Below are 23,024 nucleotides of genomic sequence, written 5' to 3' on the forward strand. Positions count from 1 at the left end.
GTACGTAGTAGTTACACTGTAATATTCCATATCTTGTTCACACCTGTGTTATTATGGAAATACTTCGCGATTAAAACGTTTAACCATAATAAAACTTGGGCATACATCAAAGTCTTCGAGATGAATGAGGCAAAATGCATATTTATAAATAGCAAATTGTATTATGCAATCATTTATTCTAGTATTATTTTTTTTTTAAATTCATTATGTTCTTCATTCTCAAAAAACTGATTTTCCAGGTGTGTCCTTGCTGTGGGGTGTATTCATCAGTAGTTTTAATTCTTATATTTTTGTCATCCGTTAGTGTCCTCACCTATAGAAATTGATAGTTTCAGGCTCAAAGTAAGATGCTGTAGAACTCTAAAGCCTACTGCAGCTAAATAGTCGACAAGACTTGTTGAACTGAGCAAGGTGGCAAAGTGGTTAGCATACTGGACTCGCATTCAGGAGGATGATTGGTTCAAACCAACATCCAGCCATCCAGATTTAGGTTTTCCGCAATTTCCCTGAACAGCTCCTGGCAAATGCTGGGATGATTCGCTTGAAAGGGGAGGGCCAATTTCCTTCCCCCTTCCATGACACAATCTGAGTCTGTGCTCTCTCTCTCTCTCTCTCTCTCTCTCTCTCTCTCTCTCTCTCTCTCTCTCTCTCTCTCATGACCTCGATGTTGAAGGGACATTAAGCCCAGTCTCCCTTTCTTTTAAGACTTGCTGGTTCACAAGTACGTTGTGGCTGAAGAACAGACTGTAGGGTTTTGTTCTCATCCACTTTGTTTCAAGCATAGCTGAGATTTGAACAGGATTTATTTTACGTTCCAGTATTCAGTCTTGGTGGTTAAAGTGTGAGAGCCATAGTTCAGAGCAGCTCTATTCTGTTAGTTCTGGTGCAGTTTTTTAATACTGAAATAGTTTCATAGCACACTTCAACAACAAGATAGGGTGGGAGAGATGTGTTCTTAAGTTTTCTCTCTTTATTTTTACATCAAAGTACCAGTAGCTAAATTTTTTCGCTTCAGACAGTGCTGTTCCTAAATACACTAATTTCAGTGAGAAATGGAGCTGGTTAATATGATTACAGGGTAACAACGTGGACAGTTTTCTCTGCACAGGATACTTCCCTGCTGTGATGCTTTCAGTCATCAAGTAGGGTTGGGTACAAAACTGTTTAAAACTATTTGTTTTTAATTTTCTTACACTGTGGCATACCTAGCTGTTAATGAAGCAATGCCTGCTTCAAAACTGATATAAGGAAATAGAGCTGTGTTACGTAGACATATCCAGATTTTAAAATGTACAAAAAAAATATTGTGAATCACGTATACTGCAAAGCCTCGTTTTGGACCGTTATATTGACCATATGAACCATGGACCTTGCCGTTGGTGGGGAGGTTTGCATGCCACAGTGATACAGATAGTCATACTGTATGTGCACCACAACGGATGGGTATTTGTTGAGAGGCTAGACGAACGTGTGGTTCCTGCCGGGCAACAGCGTTTTCAGTAGTTGCAGTGGTAACAGTCTGGATGATTGACAGATCTGGCCTTGTAACATTAACCAAAATGGCCTTGCTGTGCTGGTAGTGCAAACTGCTAAAAGCAAGGGGAAATTACAGCCATAATTTTTCCCGAGGGCATGCATCTTTACTAGAGTTGGGTCGTTGCGAACTAACGGGTCCAAAGGAGTGGTTCATCAAGATGAACGGAATGAGCGATGAACGAATTCTAAGGAACGGTATTTCTTAATTCACTTCAGTTGCAGCTTTCTACTTATAGTTCCCAGGAACGGGAAACAGTCGGTCCCATTCCCGCAACTGCACGTCAGCCGGTCTCATTCCAGCCTCGGTCCTGTTCCCATCTCTCTCAGTCTCGGTCTCACTCGGCCACTTGTCACAGTTCCACTGCCAACTGCTCATAGTTAGTTCAGTATAGAGTCGTTCATTTTGTTCGCTGTGCATGCCCATTCTAGATCTGTTTCCAACCGTTCTTGAACTCTGGACTTCTGGTTCTTCACATATTCTATTTAGCATCCATGACTGGTAACTACAATGTATTTTATAATTACGTAAAATACATAAAATTACATGGTATGTAATACACACCTCTTTTCAAGTAACAAAATTGCATATCAGCTTACTTCACTATTTTGATAAACAGCAGAAGAAATACTTTTAAAAAGGCAAGATTTTTTGTTATTGCACATGCAAAGGAAGTCTGCACAGCACACACGAGTGGCCATTTTCAGTCTTTCCTCAATCCAAGGTAAAAGAGCATGTTCATTGTTATGGAAGGCAGACCAACTTAAAACCAAATGAAGTCCATATTCCATAATCGAGTGTCTGTTGTCACATTTTGTAAAGACAATATGATGACTTCTACAATATTGTTTCAGTTATACAGAGTGGCACACGAAAAATTGGCCCCGAGTGCTAAACTGCTCATTGTCGCCTACGAATAGTCATCTATTGTTTCGAAGTTGTTGTTTGCATTAGCTTATTTGTAGAGGTCTGCGCAGATGCAGATATCCACGGTATTTGTTACTTGGCGGATAAAATCGCGACCGGCGCCACTATCCGCGGGTCATCTTCGGATAATGAGCAAGGCATCTGCCCAGTACATATGTTGCAATGTTAGTTGAAAACTTCAAGTCTGTTGACATTCTTGGAATTTTGCAGGGCCCGGGTAGAGCGGATGTCTGTTGTCCTCAGCCCCTGGCTACGACCGACGTAGCTGTGCCCAAGAGACCTGCGCCTAATCCGTTTCTGCGACCGTGTCTTTTGTGTGGCCTGTGAAGTGCTCTCTGGGTGGCAAACCTACCCACTGTCTACCATCAGATAGATAGAGCGACTGCCATGTAAGCAGGAGGACCCGGGTTCGAGTCCCGGTCGGGGCTCACATTTTCATCTGTCCCCGTTGGCGTATGTCAACGCCTGTGAGCAACTAAGGGTGTTAATTTCATTGTAATTTCATTCTAACGAGCTGCATGGTCACCGATGGTATCTGTTCTTTCGGACATGTCCGTATGAATAGATACCATCTTAGTATGAAAGGGATGCAGTGGTTGAGAAGGGATTAAGACAAGGTGTTAGGCCCCAATGTTATTCAATCTGTATATTCAGCAAGGAGTGAATGAAACAAAGAAAAATTTGGAGTAAGAATTAAGGTGCATGGAGAAGAAATAAAAACTTTGAGGTTTGCCAGTGACATCGCAATTTTGGCAGTGACAACAAAGAACCTGGAAGAGCAGTTGAACAGAATGGACAGTATCTTGAAAGGAGGATATAAGATGAACAGCAGCATAAGCAAAACAAGGGTAATGGAATGCAGCCGAAGTAAATCAGGTGATGCTGAGGGAATTAGATTAGGAAATGAGTCACTTGAATTAGTAAATGATATTTTGCTATTTGGGAAGCAAGATAACATGATAATTGAAGTAGTGTTTCTGAAGAAGAGAAATTTTTTAATGTCGAGTATAGATTTAAGTATCAGGAAGTCCTCTCTGAAAGTACTTGTATGGAGTGTAGCCATGTATGGAAGTGAAACATGGACAGTATATAATTTAAAAGAAGAGAATAGAAACTTTTGGAATGTGGTGCTACAGATGAATGTGGAAGATTAAATGGGAGGATCATGTAACTAATGAGCAGGTACTGAATAGAATCGGGGAGAAGAGGAATTTGTGGCACAACCTGACTAAAAGAAGGGATCGGTTAGTAGGACATGTTCTGAGTCATCAAGTGATCACCAATTTAGTATTGGAGGGAAGCGTGGAGGGTAAAAACCATAGAGGGAGACAGAGAGATGAATACACTCAGCAGATTCAGAAGGCTTGTAGGTTGCAGTAGTTACGTGGAGATGAAGAAGCTTTCACAGAATAGATTAGCATGGAGAGCTGCATCAAATCAGTCTCTGGACTGACGACGATGACGACGACGACGATGACGACGACGACGACGACGACGACGACAAACATGATTTCACACAAATGGGAGATTAGTGGTTGCATTAATTGTACCTGAAACTGATGCCTCTCAACAATTTCTTTTCTAAGTATGTAATTAATACAACAACATGCCACCTTCTTGCACAAAAAGTAAGAGGTCCATGTGTATACTAGACCAAGTATTACCTGTGCATCACAATATGTACTGTAAAAAGGTACACATTGTTTTGAGATGTGGGAGAGCTAATGCATTTGGTATTTATTGAAATGTCTTCTGTATTTAATGTGAATCATTAAATGTGAAACTGATCTTATGCTTAAGAATTACAGAAATGCAAGAATCACTGATAAATTCTCATTTACACACATAAACAAAATTGGAATTGCCTTATATTTGCAGATACTATGTATGATTCATAGACATTGAGATTCAAATCCCTGTTGAATACTATTCCTAATGACATGAAGTTAGAGCACATAATTTTGTGAGGCTCAAGAAGTTTTCGAGCCTTTCTTCGCAAAGCGTACCTCATGAAGTTTTTTTTTTTAACGTACTTACATTGGTTATGTTACATGCCGATAAGATTTTTACATCATGGTTCCTGCTGCCATAGGCTGAGTAACAGATGGAAGTTTTGAGTTAAATTCTCAGTGAGTAGTGTATGTGCAGGCTCTCGGGCTGAAGTTGTGAATAGGGGAGGTCAGTTTGTCAGTGAGAACTGCTATTACATGTTTTGCTGAAGTGTAAGACTAGGGACACTTTTTGGTTACCACTTACCATTTTTAACAATGGAATACTGAATGGAATCCATTTAGCCACGCAGGAACAGCTGAGCAGCAACTTGAGAAAATAACACAAAAATGGTTTGGGAGCTGCTGAAGTGGCATTAATTTGAAATGCTGCAGTCACACACTACTTATTTTTTTATTGAATACAATAGTTTTAGTGCATATGGGAGCTGCCAAAAATAAACTGAGAGTCACTGGGTATGTGTCAAAAAATAAACTGCACTGTTTTAACAAACTTTTAATTTATTCTTACTACAGAAGTAACTTCAGGTAGATTTAGTGTGTGTGTGTGTGTGTGTGTGTGTGTGTGTGTGTGTGTGTGTGTGTGTGTGTGTGCGCTGTTTTTTCATGAAAAGCTACTTTTGTAGAGTATTTTTCCTACAGACCATGTCTCACTGCCACACTACTGTGCTGCAAGCGTACATTCTCAGAAATTTCTTCCTCGAATGAAATGAAATGTCGTGTGGCTAGGGTCTCCTGTCAGGTAGACCGGTCACCAGGTGCAAGTCTTTTGAGTTGACACCACTTCGGTGACTTGTGCTTCGATGGGGGGGGGGGGGGGGGGGGGTGATGGTGGTGATGATGATGATGATGATGATAACACCCAGTCCCTGAGCGGAGAAAATCTCCGACCCAGTTGGGAATTGAACCTGGGCCTCTTTACACAGCATTCCGTCGCGCTGACCACTCGGCTATCGAGGCGGACTATTCCTCGATTTAAGACCTGTGTGTGACGCTAGTAGACCTCTCTTGGCCAGGAATGTAATTTTTGCCAGTGCTAGCTTGGTTTTTATGTCGTCATTGCTCCATCTGTCTTGGACTATTTTGCTGCCTATGTAGCGGAATTCCTTGACTTCATGTAGTTTGTAATCACGTCTGATGTTAAATTTCACATTATTCTCATTTCTGCTACTTACAGTGTTTATTTCTTCAGTTTACTGCCAATCCATATTCTGTACTCATTAAGACTGTTCATTCCATTCAACAGATCCTGTAATTCTTCTTCACTTTCACTGAGTATAGCAATGTCGTCAGGGAATCCTGTCATTGATATCCTTTCACCTTGAATTTTAATTCCACTCTTGAACCTTTCTTTTATTTATGTCATTGCTCCTTCAGTGTATAGATTGAACATTAGGGCAAAAGGCAACGTCCCTGTCTTACACTTTTCCTAAGTCGAGTACTTTTTTCTTCATTTCTACTCTCGTGTCTGCTCTTGTACATATTGTATATTACCTGTCTTTCTTCATAGCTTAACCCTATTTTCGTCAGAATTTCAAACAATGTGCACCATTTTACATTGTCGAACGCTTTTCCCAGGTTGACAAATTCTGTAAATGTGTCGTTATTTTTCTTTACTCTCATTTCTATTATCAGTTGCAATGTCACAACTGCCACACTGATGCCTTTACCTTTCCTAAAGTCAAACTGATTGTGTTCTAAATCTTCCTCAGTTTTGTTTTCCATTCTTTTGTGTGTTATTCTTGTCAGCAACTTGGATGCGTGAGCTGTTAAGCTGATTGTGCAATAATGTTCACACTTGTCAGCTCATGCAATCTTCGGAATTGTGTGTGTGATATTTCTTCAAAAGTCAGATTGTATATCACCAGACTCGTACAGCCTACAAACAAACACGAATGGTCATTTTGTTGCCATTTCCCCCAGTGATATTAGAAATTCCGATGGAGGGTTACCTGTAACTTCTGCCTTATTTGATCTCAAGTCTTCCAAAGCCCTTTTAAATTTTGATTCTAATACTGGATGCCCTATCTCTTCTATATTGACTCCTATTTCTTCCTCTGTCACACCATCAGACAAGTCTTCACCCTCGTAGAGGCCTTCAGTGTTCCTGTCCTTTGTAAACCCTCATCGCCACTTTTGTAAAGGCCTTGTTGCTATTGCTGTGGAGGCCCTGTTGCTACTGTTGTCATGGTAGGCTGAGTTTGAGAGTTTGCGAAGTGACTTCTGGTGCAGTACCACTAAGACAATTTTTCCCTGCCACTATTATGCAGCTTTGCCCCAGGGTTAGGTAACAGGATGGGAGAACAAGTGTTCTACAACTCTCCAAAAAAGTAGGAACAGTCACACAAATGAATTAAAAAGGTTTACTTATCTTGTTGATTTTTTTTAATAATGAAGTCTGCAACACTCCTTGTAATATAAACAAACAAAGGCTTTCAGTGGCTAAGTGCAAATAATCATAGGTAAACTCCACAGTATGTAGCACCCTAGGGACCTCACTGCTCTTTGGCGGGTTTGTGCTTGGCTACCATGGGGCACCAGCTTTTGCAGCACCTTTTCCCATCCATGCTGCATGTCTATCCTCTTGCTCTTCTTTTAACCTGCCCTTGGGGAACATGTCTGGGCTGGTACTGGAAATGTATTCTGCATTTGTGGTAGTCATTAGGAGAATACTCTCCATTGTTCATTGTTCCTTTTTCTGTCTTCTTTCAGCTTCTCCTATCCTTCCTCCACTTCAGTGTTTGAGCTTCTTCTTCATCATCATCATCATCTTCTTCATCTTCTTCTTCTTCTTCTTCTTCCCCTTCTTCTTCCCTGTGCACACCTGAAGACCAGCCCACACATCTAATGGGTGACTGGGTAGCATGTAATTACCTGCCCTATGGGTCGGCAGGTAGGTTCACATGTACCTTTTGGTACAGGCCAGGCCCAGGGTGGGATGATTGCCTGAGCTGCTACCTTCCCAAATTGCCGATTGGTCCCTCTGTCAGGTGTTCGCGAGGTGTGACCTGAGGTGTCAACAATCACCTAAGGACGGTGAGCCCCCCCCTCCCCGAGGGTGCCTCCCATTTGGAAGGAATGCGCCATCGGAAATGCTGGCGTTTTCTTGCAATGAGCCAGTCATCTTAACAGTCAGTGGTTATGAAACTTAAATGGTATGAGGCTAACGAGTCAAAGACCCTCCCAGCGGCACCACAGTTCCTCGAGGTTTCACATACTGAAGAGGGTCAGTCCTTCGCTGTGGTAAACCTGTTTATTATCCAGAAAGGTGTTGATGCAATTGCTGGCCATGTGAAATCCTGCTCTCGTTTACGCAATGGTACTTTGCTTTTGGAGACCACTTCTGATTCTCAAGCACAGCTGCTTGCAGCTTTGCTCCTCCATGGCTATCCTGTTCATGTCGAGGCCCATCGAACGCTGAATTTTTCTCATAGTGTTATTTACACTAGACTGCTCGATGGTCTGACAGAGGCAGAAATCCAAATGTATCTCTGTGATCAGGGCGTCATTACAGTACATTGGGTGATGAAAAAAGTAGATGCCTCCTTAGTGCCCACTTGCACTTTCTTTCTCACTTTTGATAGAGTGGGCTTCTGTCAAAGATCAGAGAAGGTTATGAAGTTGTTATAGTCAGACCGCATATTCCAAATGCAATACGCTGCTACCAGTGTCATCGTTACAACACATTCAAGAGTCCTGTAGACATACAGCTAAATGTGTAACCTGTGGCAGGGATGGTAATAACGGTGATTTTCCACCTCCTCCTCCCAACGATTGTCTCGTATACCTCAATGAGTGGGCTGTTCAGGAGATCTGGTGAAGGAAAAAGTGCCATACCTAGTGGCTCACAAGTTGTTGGCTAGCAGGAAACCCTGCATTCTACCATCTGGCAGCTACAGTACTGTTCTTGCTACATCACTCTCCATGAAAGACATTGTCATGCTGACATGTGACCTCAAATGTTGTGAAATCGCCCAGCGTCATGGAAGCATCCCCATATCCTCCTCCCTCTGTGGAACATGCTGCCAAACGTGTCCTCATAGGGTGAAGTCACCAGCTACACAACCGGCAGTCTGTGAAGGACAGCAGGAATATTCCCTTGAAGACTTCCTACGTCCCTCCAACCAACGAACATACGTCTTCCCCTGCCAACTGGAAAGGCTCCAAGCAGTCAAACAAAGGCCAATGGTCTTCTCCTTTGCCAACTTGAAGATCGTCTTTGACAGTGTCGCCATGTAATACCCTCGCCCAGCTGACCTATGTGTCACTGGTGTGCGCTGCCAACCATTTTCCGGACTGGACTCATTAGACCAACAGAAGGAGAATGCCGACACTTCTGTCGACCTCGTGGAGCAGGAGCCTCCTGTCTCTTTGCCCTGTAGCAGCAACTCTTCGAAGGCTGGCATTCAGCAGCAACTGAGGTAACATCCTTTCATTTTTTCCTCATTATTCCCTCTCCTCCAATGGGACATTCACAGTCTTCCATCCAACAAAGAGGATTTATGACTGCTCTTAGAATCACAGCCTCCACTTGTGCTCTACCTTCAGGAAACAAAATTACGTCATCACGACCGCTTTGAGCAGTCGCATTTCGTCCCGGTCCATTATGACCTCTTAAACTGGCCAGGTTGAGAGCCTGTTTGCAGAAGCTGCCTAACTACCACTGCCCTACCACCGTGACTTTCTCCTCAGCAGATGCGCATGCCTTTTGTCTGTCATGTGTGGCCACCCATCCTGTACCACCTCCTTCAGTGACTCCTTTGATCGCCAGTGTGGGGCACATCCCTCTTCTGTTACCTCCTGGTTCACTTTTGGCTCTCACATCTTAACACCCAGTTGGTGTGAACCCTTCACCACACTGACTTTGTGTGACGGCCTGTGTTCACCTTGGCCTTCATTCGCTTCCTGAGGACACTACTCCAGCCTTGCTCTATCGCCTTCAGCCTTCGAATGGAATTTTGCGATAGTACTTTTGTGTACACGGGTGGCTCTCATACTGACCATGGTGTCGGGTGTGCCTTAGTCATTGGCGCCGATGTTTTTTCATTATCATCTTCAGGAACACTGCTCAGTATTTACAGCAGAACTCTTCACCCTGTACCAGGCCACGCAGTACATCCAGCGACACAGGCTTTTCAATTGTGTCATCTGCTCAGACTTATCAGTGCCCTTCAAAGCCTCTGTGTACTGTACACCGTCTGTCCCTTGGTGCAGTGGGTCCAGGGAACCTGTCACTTCCTCACTCTTGGTAAAGCCACTGTGATGTTTGTGGGTTCTCGTCATGTCAGTCTGACAGGAAACAAGGCCACTGATGTTGCTGTCAAGACTGCAGTCCTTGCACCTCAGCCTCAACTAGTTCTTACATTCCCTCCAATGATCTCTGTGTCGCTGTCAGTCGGCAGGTGGTGTCGCTTTAGCGTCACCACTGGTCCTCCCTTCGTAGGAACAAGCTCTGGGGTATTAATCCTCTCCCAGTGGCTTGGATGACCACCTCTCGGCTCTCTCACTGAGAGATCATTGTAACTAGAATGTGTATTGGGCACTGTCTTTTTAGCCATCACCATTTGTAAAGTGGTGCTCCCCCACCACTTTTTGCCCCTTGCACTAAACTTTCGACAGTCCGCCATTTCTGGACAGAATATCCTATTTTTATCGCTTACTTTCTCGCTTGGGTTTGCCGTCTGAGTTACCGGTCGTTTTAGCGAAAGGTGTATGGGCTGTCGACAGTGTTTTGCTTTTTTATCCGTTATAGCAATATGGTGAAGGCCATTTAATTTTTAGTTCTGGACCTCTGTTTGTGGTGTATTTTATAGGCCTTCCTCTAAATCCTGGTTTTTAGCTGTCTTCTCTTCTGTCGATTGGGATTCATGTGTAGCCACTTTTAACTCTTCTGTTAGTCTTCGGGTTCTACAGTTTTGACAGGGGCGCATATGGCCCTAGTTGTTCTTGCATGCTAAACGAAACAACTGTACATAGCAAATGCAGTTCACAACTATCAGTTCATCTCTAAGAGTTCACTAAACAAAATTCTCTGTCTAAGTCAGCCATGGACAATGATCTATAACAAAGTGGCAAGAGCTGCTATTCTATCTTCCAAGTAGGCTTCTGTCCATTGTCGTCCGGTCACTGGCGGATTGTACTTAGCACTGCTCATGGCTCTGGTGAGACTCCTGCAAGTGGCGAGTCATATTGACACTGGCATCAGCTCGCATTTTTGCATTTGTGGTGCTTTTGCCCTGGCTGTGTCTTGTTCGGACAACACAGCACTAGCCACCTGTCTGCACTCTCTCCTCTGCATTTAACAGTGGGATTCCCATTTCTCTCTTAATGTTACCACCCTTGCTTTTAATTTCAACCAAGGTTGTTTAGACTTTCCTGTCGTGCCGACAATCATTTCTTATTTGATTTCTTCACATTTTTCGTGCAGCCATTTCACCTTGGCTTCTCTTACTTCAGATTTCTTTCATTTTTAAGTTTCTTGTATTTCTGTGTTCCTGAATTTCCCTGAAAATTTTTGTATTTCCTCCTGTAATCAGTGAGCTGAAGTATTTCTTCTGTTCCACGTGGTTTCTTTGCAGTTACCTTCTTTGTACCCATGTTTTTCTTCTCAGCTTCTGTGATTACCCTTTGTGGAGATGTACATTCCTCTTCAACTGAACTGCCTGCTGGGGTATTCCTTATCTTAGTATCTATAGTCTCCAAGAATGTCGAGCATCTCTCTTCAGTCCTTAGTACATCTGTATCCAAATTCGTTGTGCACTCCGTGACTAATCTCTTAAACATTAGCCTACTCTTCATCACTACTAAATTGTGATATGAGTGTATATCTGCTCCTGGGCATGCTTTACAATCCAATATCGGGTTTCAGAATCTCTGCCTGACCATGATGTAACCTAACTAAAATCTTCTTGTATCTCCTGGTCTTTTCAAAGTATCACACCACCTCTTGTGTTTCTTGAATAGACTATTCACTATTACTAGCTGAAATTTGTTGCAGAATTAAGTCCTTCTCCTCTCTCATTCCTAGTACCAAGCCCATATTCTTCCATAACCCTTCCTTCTACTCCTACTTCTACAACCGCATTCCAGTCCTCTATCACTATTTGATTTTCATCCCCCTTTACATACTGAATCGCCCACTGTCAATTCTGTTGAGAAGTACTCTATTACTGAATTGTTCACAGTAACACTCTATGACCCACCATCCCATTCATAACGAATTATACACCTATTCTAGCATTTTCTGCTGCTGCTGATATTAGTCTTTACTCATCTGACCAGATCTCCTTGTCTTATTCCATTTTGCTTCACTGACACCCCCTCCCCCACTGTATCTAGATTGAGCCTTAGCATTCCCCATTTCAGATTTTCTAGTTTCCCTACCATTTTCAAACTTCTGACATTTCATGTCCCACTCGTGGGAAGTTATCCTTTCATTAGTTATTCAGTTCTTGTGGTAGAGTGTTCCATTCCTCCACCAGCACAGTTGAAAACTTCTGGATGGTCGTTGGTGCAAGTGTACGTGTTGCAGTATGTCCCCCCATTGCATCCCACACATGCTCAGTGGGATCTGTTTCGGGCAAATGAGCAGGCCAGTCCATTCACCAAATAACCTCTCACTCAAAGAGCTCCACCACCTGCACTGTTTGATGTGGTTGCACATTGTTATCCATAAAAATGAAGATAGTGTAGAATGCATCCCCGGAAAGGCACACTGGGGAAGGAGTACAATGTCACAATAGCATTGCCCGGCGAGTGTATAGTTTTCAAAGATATGGAAATTGGTACACCCAAGTAACATTATACCTCCCCCCACCATAAGATGTGGGCCACCATAAGGTCGTGTTTGGTAATTCTGGATGTGCCCTAATGTGGCAAGATGTGGGAATATGTAATGCACCCAAGAATGATGTCAGACTTAGTCATTTTAATGGGCCAGGTGTTACGATGTGGGGAGGCATAATTTTGCATACCTCCAAATCTTTGAGTACAGAACACTCACCAGTCAACGTATTTGCAACACTGCACACCTTCCCCATATGCATCGTTTGAGGGGTGCGTTCAGCTGTGACTTCATTTTTATAAATGACAGTGGTGACCACATCGAACAATGCAGTTGGAAGAGCACTTGGAACAAGAGGATATTTGCTAAATGGACTGGTCTTCCTATTCCCCTGACTTAAATCCCATTTGATGAGATGTACTGTAGTGCATCTACATGCACCAAGCCAAGGACTTCCAGCAGTTGTCAACCACACGGGTGGAGGGTTGGAATGCCCTAAACCACAAGAACTTCTTGCCAACAGTATGACGAACAAGGGAGCACATTGTAGAGCATGCATTGCTGTCCATGGTTATCGCACATTCTGTTAATAACTATGTCCCAGTTTTCCTAATAGCCAGGAGACAGTCATGAATCACGGTGACTTATGCGTAGTTATTGTCTCATTATGTATTTCAGTTACATTCTGTTCTACAATATAGCAATTCTTGCTACGTAAGGTCAAAGTTTCGTCGAGGTATGACAGTTAGCAGTGACACATCGTATGGAAAAAAGAACTTTTAAGTATGCAACTTGAAAGATGTGGTTCATTAAAATGAGGAGGAGGAAATGATGAGATGTAATTGTGGTGAGCTTTGCAAAAAGTATGGTGAGACAGATTTTGTGTAAATGTAGAAGTTAAGTCATTAAATGCGTTACTGATAAAATGTGTGTACTGAAAATAGTTAGACTCTGCCACGATAGTGGCCGTAACCCTATAAATTTTCTGCTTGGAAAGTTTCACTCGGAATTATATGATGATTATTACACGAGACCTGTTCATTGTTAGCATTACCATGTACCTATCTGAATGAGATGAAATAAACAACTGAACTCTTCCAACAAAAGTTTTATTAGAATCTTTCTTGCAGCAACGCTGGTCTCGAACTCCAAACACAGCAAAGCATTATACTGCACCCCATTAACCCATATATAAAGTATGCCAGTCATAAAAAACATTCTGTTGTACCGTTGCCATGTTTTGCGATTAAGAGCCCATACCTATTCCTCATTACTGCTAACATAGTGATAATTTGTGATGTCACATATACAAGTGACTAGCAGTAATATAAAATAAACAGCAAGATAGTTGGAAAAAAAATTATCTGTGCAAGAAAATGACTCAGGTTCATGACTAGCAGCACAACCCCACAATGAGACTGTTGACTTTTTCTGTAGTTCAACTGTGATTTAGTTTTGTCACAAGGCTTTATAATTTTTGAGATTTGAAATGACTATATCTTTCCTCAGTGGAGAGTGGTTCAGAGTTAGGATTGGTTATTGTTGAGATCTTAAAGCCCGTTTTTTCTGTGTGTTCTTCACAGTTGAGAAGGTTTCTGAAATATTCTGCCAATATTTTGCAATTATCCCTGTTGTGGGCAATATTTCTGTTTTTGTGTTGGAGCTGTAGGATCTTTCTTCCTTTCACTTTAAAAAAATATTATGATAAATGTCTTATAAAAGTTCCTCATTGTTTTTGAAGAAGTCTTCATTTATCCAAAAGAGAACTTGGTCTTCTTGGTACTTTTTTTTTATTGTTTTGATACTTTTGCTCACAATTTTTCGTTTGTTTAAGAATTTTTGTGTGCTATGTTCATTTGTGTGACTGCCAATGTTGCTTTACTTTTATCCTTAGTTCAAAGAGACTGTATAATTTTCCTGCCCACCAACCATGTTTTTTGGATTTGGTTATGGGGGCTAACTGTTTGGCTTTACTAATTAGGCTTTCTCTTCTTTTATCCCAGTTTTGGTTTTGTGTGTCTTCAGCTTCTTGTGAGGGGAAACTCGTTAGTTTATTACCGTTTCTGGATATCATTTTCTTCTTTTGGGGTTGTTGATCCTATTTTTCCTTTTTGGGATGGTTTTGAGTTTTATTATTAAAAGATAATGATCAGAATCTTGGTTGGCTCCTCTGAGGACTTTGACTTTTTGTATTTCTTTATGGGACGTCAGCTTGGTTGCCATGTGATCAAGTTGGAGTTCACCTAGGTTGGGTTTGGTGAGTCCCATATTATCTGTTTTCAAGGTAACTTTTTAAAGGCTATGGATTTAAGGATCATGTTGTGTGCCTTTCCTATCTGGGCATTGAAATCCCCCAGAAGTAGGACATTGTGTTTTTCTGGAATTTTTTGCACAGTTTGAGTTGGTCTCAAAACATTCCACCTTTTCTTAATCCTTCCTATTGTCTCCATTTATGGGGGTGTGTGCATTCATTGTGGTGTACACTTCTTTAGCAGATTTAAGGATAAGTGTGGAGAGTCATTCAGAGAGATATTCAAGTTGTTAATGGAGTGTAAAATATTTTTGTATATTATAAAGGCAGGTTCCAAGGTGTGGTGTGTTTTTCATAATTTTTTATCTACCTTTCCTTTGTATATTCTGAAGCCTCCAGAACCAACATTGTTTTCATCCAAGAATCTAGTTTCTTGTAGGGCAATTACGAGAATTTTGTGGTTCTTGAGGTGTGTCTAAAGACATTTTAATTTTCCAGTTTCCATCAAAAGAGCTCATATTTGTTGAATCTGTACGCAAAATGTCATTGTGCTGCCAGTCACACCAACTAGTCGGCACTCACTGATCATTGACAAATGAGGACACACTTCGTAATGTTTACATCATTTATTTCTGTGTCTGGCTATAATAAGTTCGGACACTTGATAATGGTGATAATTAGCAAGGAACAAATACACAAATAACGTAATGAAGCTGTGGAACAACTATTGCTAGAAATATAGGCTATGAAAAAACAAAAAATATCAGTGAAAAAATGGAGAAGATCGTGAGGAACTCAATCATAGTACATTCCTTTATTTATGCTTCAGGTTAATTTGCACATGCATTAAATGATTGAAATTTGCAATTGTTGTCAGTACCTTTAACACTATTTAATTGCACAGTACTAATGGGTTATTCCCTAAGTTGTGGTTGTACAGTAACATTTTTCCTTGCACACAGTGCCCACTTCTAATAGCTACTCTTAGCTCCTGCTAATACTTGTTGCTATCATACTATAAAATTGGCTACACCAAAACTAAGTTGCATACTGGCTGTAACTGCCAAATACAGGGACAAAAGACAAAATTTCTCTATTTTGTAAAACTTTTGTATGTACCCAACAGGATTTTGGTGGAAACTGTCAGAATATCTGTCGTCATTTGAGATTAAACTGCTTGTCTCAAGGAAACTTTATTGACACTAGGGATAGTTACCTCTTGGGGTGTGTTTTAGCCCTTAAAAGAGAAATAAGGCACTAACAAAACATAAGTATTACATTATTTTGCTCCTTCTACATACTGCCAAGTTTCATAAAGATTGTTACTGACATTTGTGAATGAATGTTCCCTTGTCAACTAAAGCCCAAAGACCTTCAACTTGTATTCAGAGATTTGTTACCCATTGTTTTGGTATGAGTTTGTAATAGGACATATGAACACAGTCATATGTCTTCTGTATTGTAGCTTATTATTCACTTGCACTGATTCTCTACACAAGTAATATCTTTGAGGTGAGGTGGCACTCTGATAAAGGATTGGACTCTTATTCAGAAAGATGGCATTTCGAATCCCCTTCTGACCATCCAGATTTAAGTTTACTGTGATTTTTCCCTTAATCATATCCTTTTGTGGTTAAAACTAATTTTGCTCGTGATTGACGAATAAAAGGTGAAAAATGATCTTTGTTCATGATTGATATTGCAATTTCGCAAACACTCTCTTTCTCCCCCCCCCCCCCCCCTTCCCCCTTCATATGCAAATTTACAACGCAAAATTTGAAGATGGCTTTGAAAGAGCATATACCAATGTTACTTGCATTCTATAAACTCTGCCGGCACATACACATCCCATTAATGACAAATGATGTACAAGCCCACATAATTAGTAATTAGTGCAGCAGAGTCCCAGAAAAGAGCTTATAACGAATAATTGAACACAGTTAGTCATTTTTGACCTTCATAGAGCAGAGAAGATTTTGATTTAATTTTTGCAAGACAGATGGCATATCATTTGATAACTCTCAGCCTTCTATATATCCAGCCAATGATTCTTAACATTTTCCTCAATGTTACAAAAGCTTTTCATTAGTGGCAACACCAGACAAAGTTGGGATATGGACACCCTAACACACAAAACTGCTTATTACTTTAGTGGGACACAGATATCCCGTAAACTGTGGAAGGGTCCAGATGACTGTTGGGATGGTTCTTTTGAAAAGCCATGGTCAAATTACCTTGCTTATCCTTCCGCACTATGAATGTGTTTCTTGTCTCCTAAGACATAGTCGTCAATAGGCCATTAATACATTGACTGTCGCACATTTAGTGATGGAAGTTTCACAGTCAGGCCAGGCTCATGATGCTAGGTGTGAAACAAAGACTGTACAAACTTTGAAAAATATCTAATGTCAGCATAAAAAATATCATTACAAACATGGTATTCCAAATCTGTAAAATGGATGAAAGTCAAAATTTCAGAACTTCAAATTCATGAGTGTGTAGTCTGGAAGAAAAATATTTCAAGATTACTTCATCAACACACTAAAATTCTAGGTTGTGTCTGAACATAACTTACATTGCAATTTATTTTTTGTTTGTATTTAATATGGAATGTATTCATGCCAATTTAAAGAGGTGTTATAAGTGCCACGATGTATTTACTCTTGCGATTTTACACGCAGTTCAGCTGAATAGGCTTTTATTTATTTTTTTTTTTTAAATTGTATTTTATATCAATGTTTGCTGTTATGTTTTAGGTGTAATGGACAGAATCAGTAGTGCAGAAGAAAATATGTACTCCAATTGAACTGCCCTGTTGAAATGGTTGTATCTTTCAGTCAAACGTTCTCCTTATTTTGATGTATTATCTTTTTGTGTACCAAAGAGTTCATTTGTGAACTAGTCTGGATGAGGTGAGATGTGATTGGGCTAACCCTCAGTCCCTAGCTAGCCAGGAATTAAATTTTAAGGTATTTAACCAAAATGGTAATTGAGAGATTAAGAGGGTGTTCCAGACAAGGACCTGAACTTAAATATATGCCATTTTCAGCACATCATTACTGAACGAATTATGCTAGCATGCATACAGTTAGCCAATTCTTCTGCTGCCCCACTCCTTACACCAGAAGTTCTCCTCCATTAAAGAAATCTGACCTCTGTTCTTAAAAAGTGTGCTGCAATAATTAAAATGTATCATCTTTTGATCTTGGGTGATCCATTACTTTTGAGCCGTACCAATTCATGATCACTGTATCTAGTTTTTCTGAAGTAATCCCCTGTTTCTTGAAGAAGCAGATATATTTTAGTGTTCACAGTATCCTCCAACCCTATGGAGCCCAACAATTATTAGTGAGATTTCTAGGTTGACCCTTATGCCGCAAGTACAGAGTACAAAGTTAATTCAAATGAGAAGCCACAAAGTAGAGAATATTTACATAAATGGCAACATCTCTAGTTCTTACTGATGAGTTGGCAGATGTTGGTCAGGTGATGGCCAATTGGAGCTTACATATAACTAAAGGCCATGCTCTTATTCTGTTAATGCTACATGGTGCAGGAATATCATAAATAACAACACAAGATTGTGATTCACTGGAAGGTTTAATAGAAAATGGAATATTTCAAGTACACATACATACCTTCAAAGTTCATTGCTGTTGCAATTCCATTCTTATTAAAAATTTGCATTTCTCTTCCATAGAGCCTTTCCTTGATATATTTACAGAATTTAGTAGAAAGAGGTATAGTTTATCTGTAGCACTACATCAAGAAAAAGTTATCACTGCTAACAGTGTTGACAGTTGGAAATACTTCAACAGGAATACATGTACAAATGAGTATGTAAGCTCCTCACTTAAATTTTGCAAAATGTTTATGAAATTTCGTTCAATGGCTCTGTCTTCTTCCTCGGTTAAAGAATTAAGGCCCCCATTTCTTTGTGGTTTTTAGGTTATCATCTCTATTTATCATCTCTCTCTTATTGCTATTGCTGTTGCTATCTGCATAGTATATCACTATCACCTTTGCTATGTATGGCATGAATGTACTCCTTTACATTAAGCACAGAGACCTCCAGGTCCAATAAGATCAGTAACACGTGTGTGCAATTGGCAGCATTGCCTCTATGCAATTGAGTCTTGCTTCATTTTTCAGTCTTATGTGAGTGATGACACTGCAGATAAGATACTATAGAGATAAATGTTAAATCACAGTATTTTATTCAGATTCATACTGGAGGTCTGGTATAATAGCCTGTAGAACTATTGCTCTTTAGGTGGTGTCAACCATCAGAAGTTGCACAAAATGAAGTGATGAAAGACGATTCTCCAAAGTCCTTGTTTTGTATTCCAACAACAGAGTTAGTGCTGTCCATGCAGCCGGAATTGACACTTCGCACTGTAGCTGATAGGAGCGACTGTAAATGAGAAGTGCTTTTACAGTCACTTCCATAAGCCACCTTAGCCAACTTGATTTGCTTGGACACTACTCATGTGCTAAGGGACATTCAAGATTGTTTGCCTCAATGACAGATACAGTTCTTTTTCTAGTGTGTTCATTTGCCTAACAAATCACCTATTGAAGATCCCAGGAATCACTTTGGTGACCAACTAGCTTGTGACACTCTTCCAGTAACCAGTACTGCTGAACTTTGAATGTATCTAGATTAGTGCTGTGTGAGTTATTAGGTCATTTCATTTTGTGCTAAATAATTGAGTGACTCTTTTACAGCATGAAATTGCTTCACCAGATATTTTATATGTTGCTTCATTATTCTGTAAATTATTTATTTTTATCATAGTCTATAATAAAGGAATTCAAACAATGGACACTCCAGGTTGGAACATCAACAATGAAGGAAAAGATAGATTGCTACTTACCTTAAAGAAGACAAGCACCATTCTGGTCCAAGATGACAGAAGTGGTGGTCATTTGTGCACGAGGCATGCTTGCTTCTGTGAATGAATGGTGTGTGTTTCTCTTTTTCTGATATAGGCTGTGGTTGAAAGCTTTTATGTAAATGTCTTTTAATTGTGCCTGTCTGCAACTTAACATGTCATCTCTATAGTAAGTAGCACTCTGTCTTTTCCTCCATTGTCTGTAAGTGAACTAAATTTCAAGTACTTCAGAGGTATGCTTCTGCAAAAACAGTTAAAGTTTGAATAAAACCATTTCGCTTGTTAAGTTCTGTCTGGTTGCCTTGAAGATGGTTACTACAAGGACTGTCAGTGTCAGCTGCGTAGTTGTCTTGTCGATTTATGTGATTTGATTTATAATGACACAGTCTAACATCCAAATTGAGCTGGCTATGAAACCCTATGAAGGTGTTTTAAGTTATCCATTATTCGCTTGTAGTCAGTTTCAATTGAAACACTAATGCTCCTCCTGAAGATGATTAGTACTGTAATCGAAACCAGTTCTGGGTGATTAATAATTTAAAGAAGCTAGATTTGTAATATTTGACAGTTATGGAGCACCTCTGTATTACATATGAATCACAAACCAAGACTCCTCCTTGGTGTTGCAGTTTTTTACATGTAATTTATTCTGCAAAGAATAAAGTGCCTACCAGGAAGAGTTTATCATACAGTTATGTTTGTGAAAGATCAATGCTAGGCAAATTTGTTTACACTCAATATGTTACATAGTTTTTTTTTTAATTCACAACACTCGCATTAGGCTTATCTGTGAACCAGCAACTTGTAGCAACTTTTTGGGAAGTTTGCACAATTTACTGAGAAGGAATTACAAATTAAATAATGTTTAAGACAAAGTGGTAGTATATGGAAATCAAAGGAAGTCAGGTCACTTGATAAGTTTCCATTCCAGGTAGTTTGGAGTTGCATCCAATCCTTGATGAGGCCATGTGAATTTTGTATTGATGGACTACACTGCTAAACTGTTGCATTTGTGGCAAACTAATTTGCATCTACAGATCTTAGAATTACAGATTATTTGTAATTCTTTTTATTCAGTACAAAGTGGGAAATAAGTGGACAAAATTTCCCCTTTTTGTCTAGCAGTGCCAGATTGGAGTTCAAACTTGAATGGTCAGAAAGTGACTTCATGTGTGATACTGTGGTGGTTTATGTATGATCATTGAAAGGTTTCATTCTCAACCAGATATGAAATGGTGGGAAAATGGAGAAACTTTAGCAAAGAGTTTCTTTGTGTGTTGCCTATTTTGTCTTTTATAGCTAAGTTCACAGTGTTTGAGGCAGGTTAGGCACAAGTATGAATAACATTGAAATATTGAATTCTGGACAAAAGTAGTGTGTGTGTTCCTGCTTTCATTGTCAATGTTTCACCAAAAAAAAAAATTAAAAACCGAGACAAGATCTGGAATATTTGTTGTTTGTCCCAGTAATTTAATACTTAGATTTGTGTGGAGTGAAAGTACTTAAGGGAAGTGAAATAAAGGCAACGGACATCAGGCTTTAACAGAATAATAGAGTATGACAGCTAACAGCCCTATATATCTGATCATTTATTCCATTAGTCTTCCTAGTATTGTTCATTGACTACTTGCTTCATTCTTCCTAGCCACCAATTCACCAATTTACTTCCTTCTGACGTCTTTACTGAGAATGAGAAAATCATTAAGTTAGGTGATTTGTTGCACAGACAACCTCTCATGCACACAATAAAGATCATTTTGGGAAAATTGTCATTTATACTGGTTGCACTACTAAGAAGCTACTTGTAATGATATACTGGTGGGAAACTGTATTTTCGCTCTGCTGCATGAGGTATGGCACAGAAGGAATAAGACTGATTCTGCAGATTTGTGTACTTACCAAGTACATTCAGTTAATTGTGGTTTTTCATCATAGGATCCATTGCAGCAGTGTACATCTTCATTTGTTCCTTATATTGCCTCCTTTTTTTCCCAATAAGCATTAGAACATATCTGTAGTAAACTGCTCATCCACAGTCACAGAATTGAAGGGCTTTGATGAAACTTCTAATAGCAGAACAACTAAATTTCAACATCAAAAAATATTTACACATTAATGTGCCACATCAAACAGTTCCTTAGCAATGTATACAATGTATAAATCTCATTTCTTTTTTGCCCAGGTAGAGCATTGACATGATAAGTCATGGGATACCACCTAATGTTGTTTTGGTCCTCCTTTTCCCCGTTGTAGTGCAGCAGCTTGATGTGGCATGGACTTGACAAGTCATTGGAACTTCCTTGCATAATTATTAAGCCATTCTGCCTCTATAGTAGTCCACAATTGTGAAAATGTTGCCAGTGTAGGATTTTGTGCACCAACAGACCTCCCTATTATGTCCCATAAAAGTTCAAGGCGATTCATGTTGGCAATTGTCTGGTGACGTGTCGCATCATCATCCATAAAAATCCCATTGTTGTTTGAGAAGATGAAGCCAGGAATGGATGCACATGATCTCCAAGTAGTCAAACATAACAGTTTCCAGTCAGTGATCTGTTCAGTTGGACCAGAGGACCCAGTCCATTCCATTTAAACACAGCCTGCACCGTTATGGAGCCACCACCCGTTTACACAGTGCCTTTGTGATAACTTGGGTCTGTGGCTTCATGAGATCTGCACCACATTCAAACCCAATCATTGGCTCTAACAACTGAAATTGTGACTCACCTGAATAGGCCACTGTTTTCCATTCAGTTAGGATCTAATCGATATGGTCACGGGCTCAGTAGAGGTGCTGCAGTTGATTTCGTGTTGTTATCAAAGGTGCTCACATCGGTCATCTGCAGCCATAGCCCACTAACACATTTCATCACACTGTCCTAACAGATACATTTGTCGTATGTACGACATTGATTTCTGCAATTACTTCATGTAGTGTTGCTTGTGTGTTACCACCGACATCTACATAAATGCCACAGCACTCGTTAAGCAAAGTCCGTCGGCCACAGAGTTGTCTGGGTTGAGAAGTAATACCCATACTTTGGTATTCTTGGCTCGTACTTGACACTGCGGATCTCAGAATATTGAATTTCTGAGTTTTGCAAACGGAATGTCCCATGCCTTTAGCTGTAACTACCATCCCACTTTGAAAGTCTGTTAATTTTCACCGTACAATCGTAATCATGTCGGAGACATTCTCAAATGAATAACCTCATTACAAGTGACAGCTTTGCCAATGCTCTGCCCATTTATCCCTTGTGTACACAATACTACCTCTGACTGTATAAGTGCATATCACTATCCCACAGCTGTTACCTCAGTGTGTATCTAATTGACTACATAGTTTTTGGGCGGTATGATATAATATGCACACATTGATAGAGAGACCTTCTAATGTCTCCAAATAAGGTTTTCATGCCATGCTACTCCAATAAGGTCTTAGCAGGTATCTTGTCACATTAATTTCTATATATAATGTACACACCTAAAATTGTTGCTTCCCATATATACATATTTATTGAGGAAGAGGCAATTTTTATGGAAGAGGCATTATGTTGAAGTAAACTGGACAGGAAGTTTTTCAATTACATTGTAATATCCACTGGTTGCATTAAACTAAGGCACA

The 23,024-nt window shown here is 40.1% G+C and overlaps 1 protein-coding gene across 4 annotated transcripts in view; it reads left to right on the top strand.

Annotated features, from left to right (window-relative positions):
* Positions 1-23,024, top strand: part of LOC124712666 (synaptic functional regulator FMR1) — a 240,306-nt gene that overhangs the window by 169,191 nt on the left and 48,091 nt on the right. The gene's annotated exons all lie outside the window — the stretch shown is intronic.

Source organism: Schistocerca piceifrons, chromosome 1 (assembly GCF_021461385.2).
Source record: "Schistocerca piceifrons isolate TAMUIC-IGC-003096 chromosome 1, iqSchPice1.1, whole genome shotgun sequence".
Lineage (NCBI taxonomy): Eukaryota > Metazoa > Arthropoda > Insecta > Orthoptera > Acrididae > Schistocerca > Schistocerca piceifrons.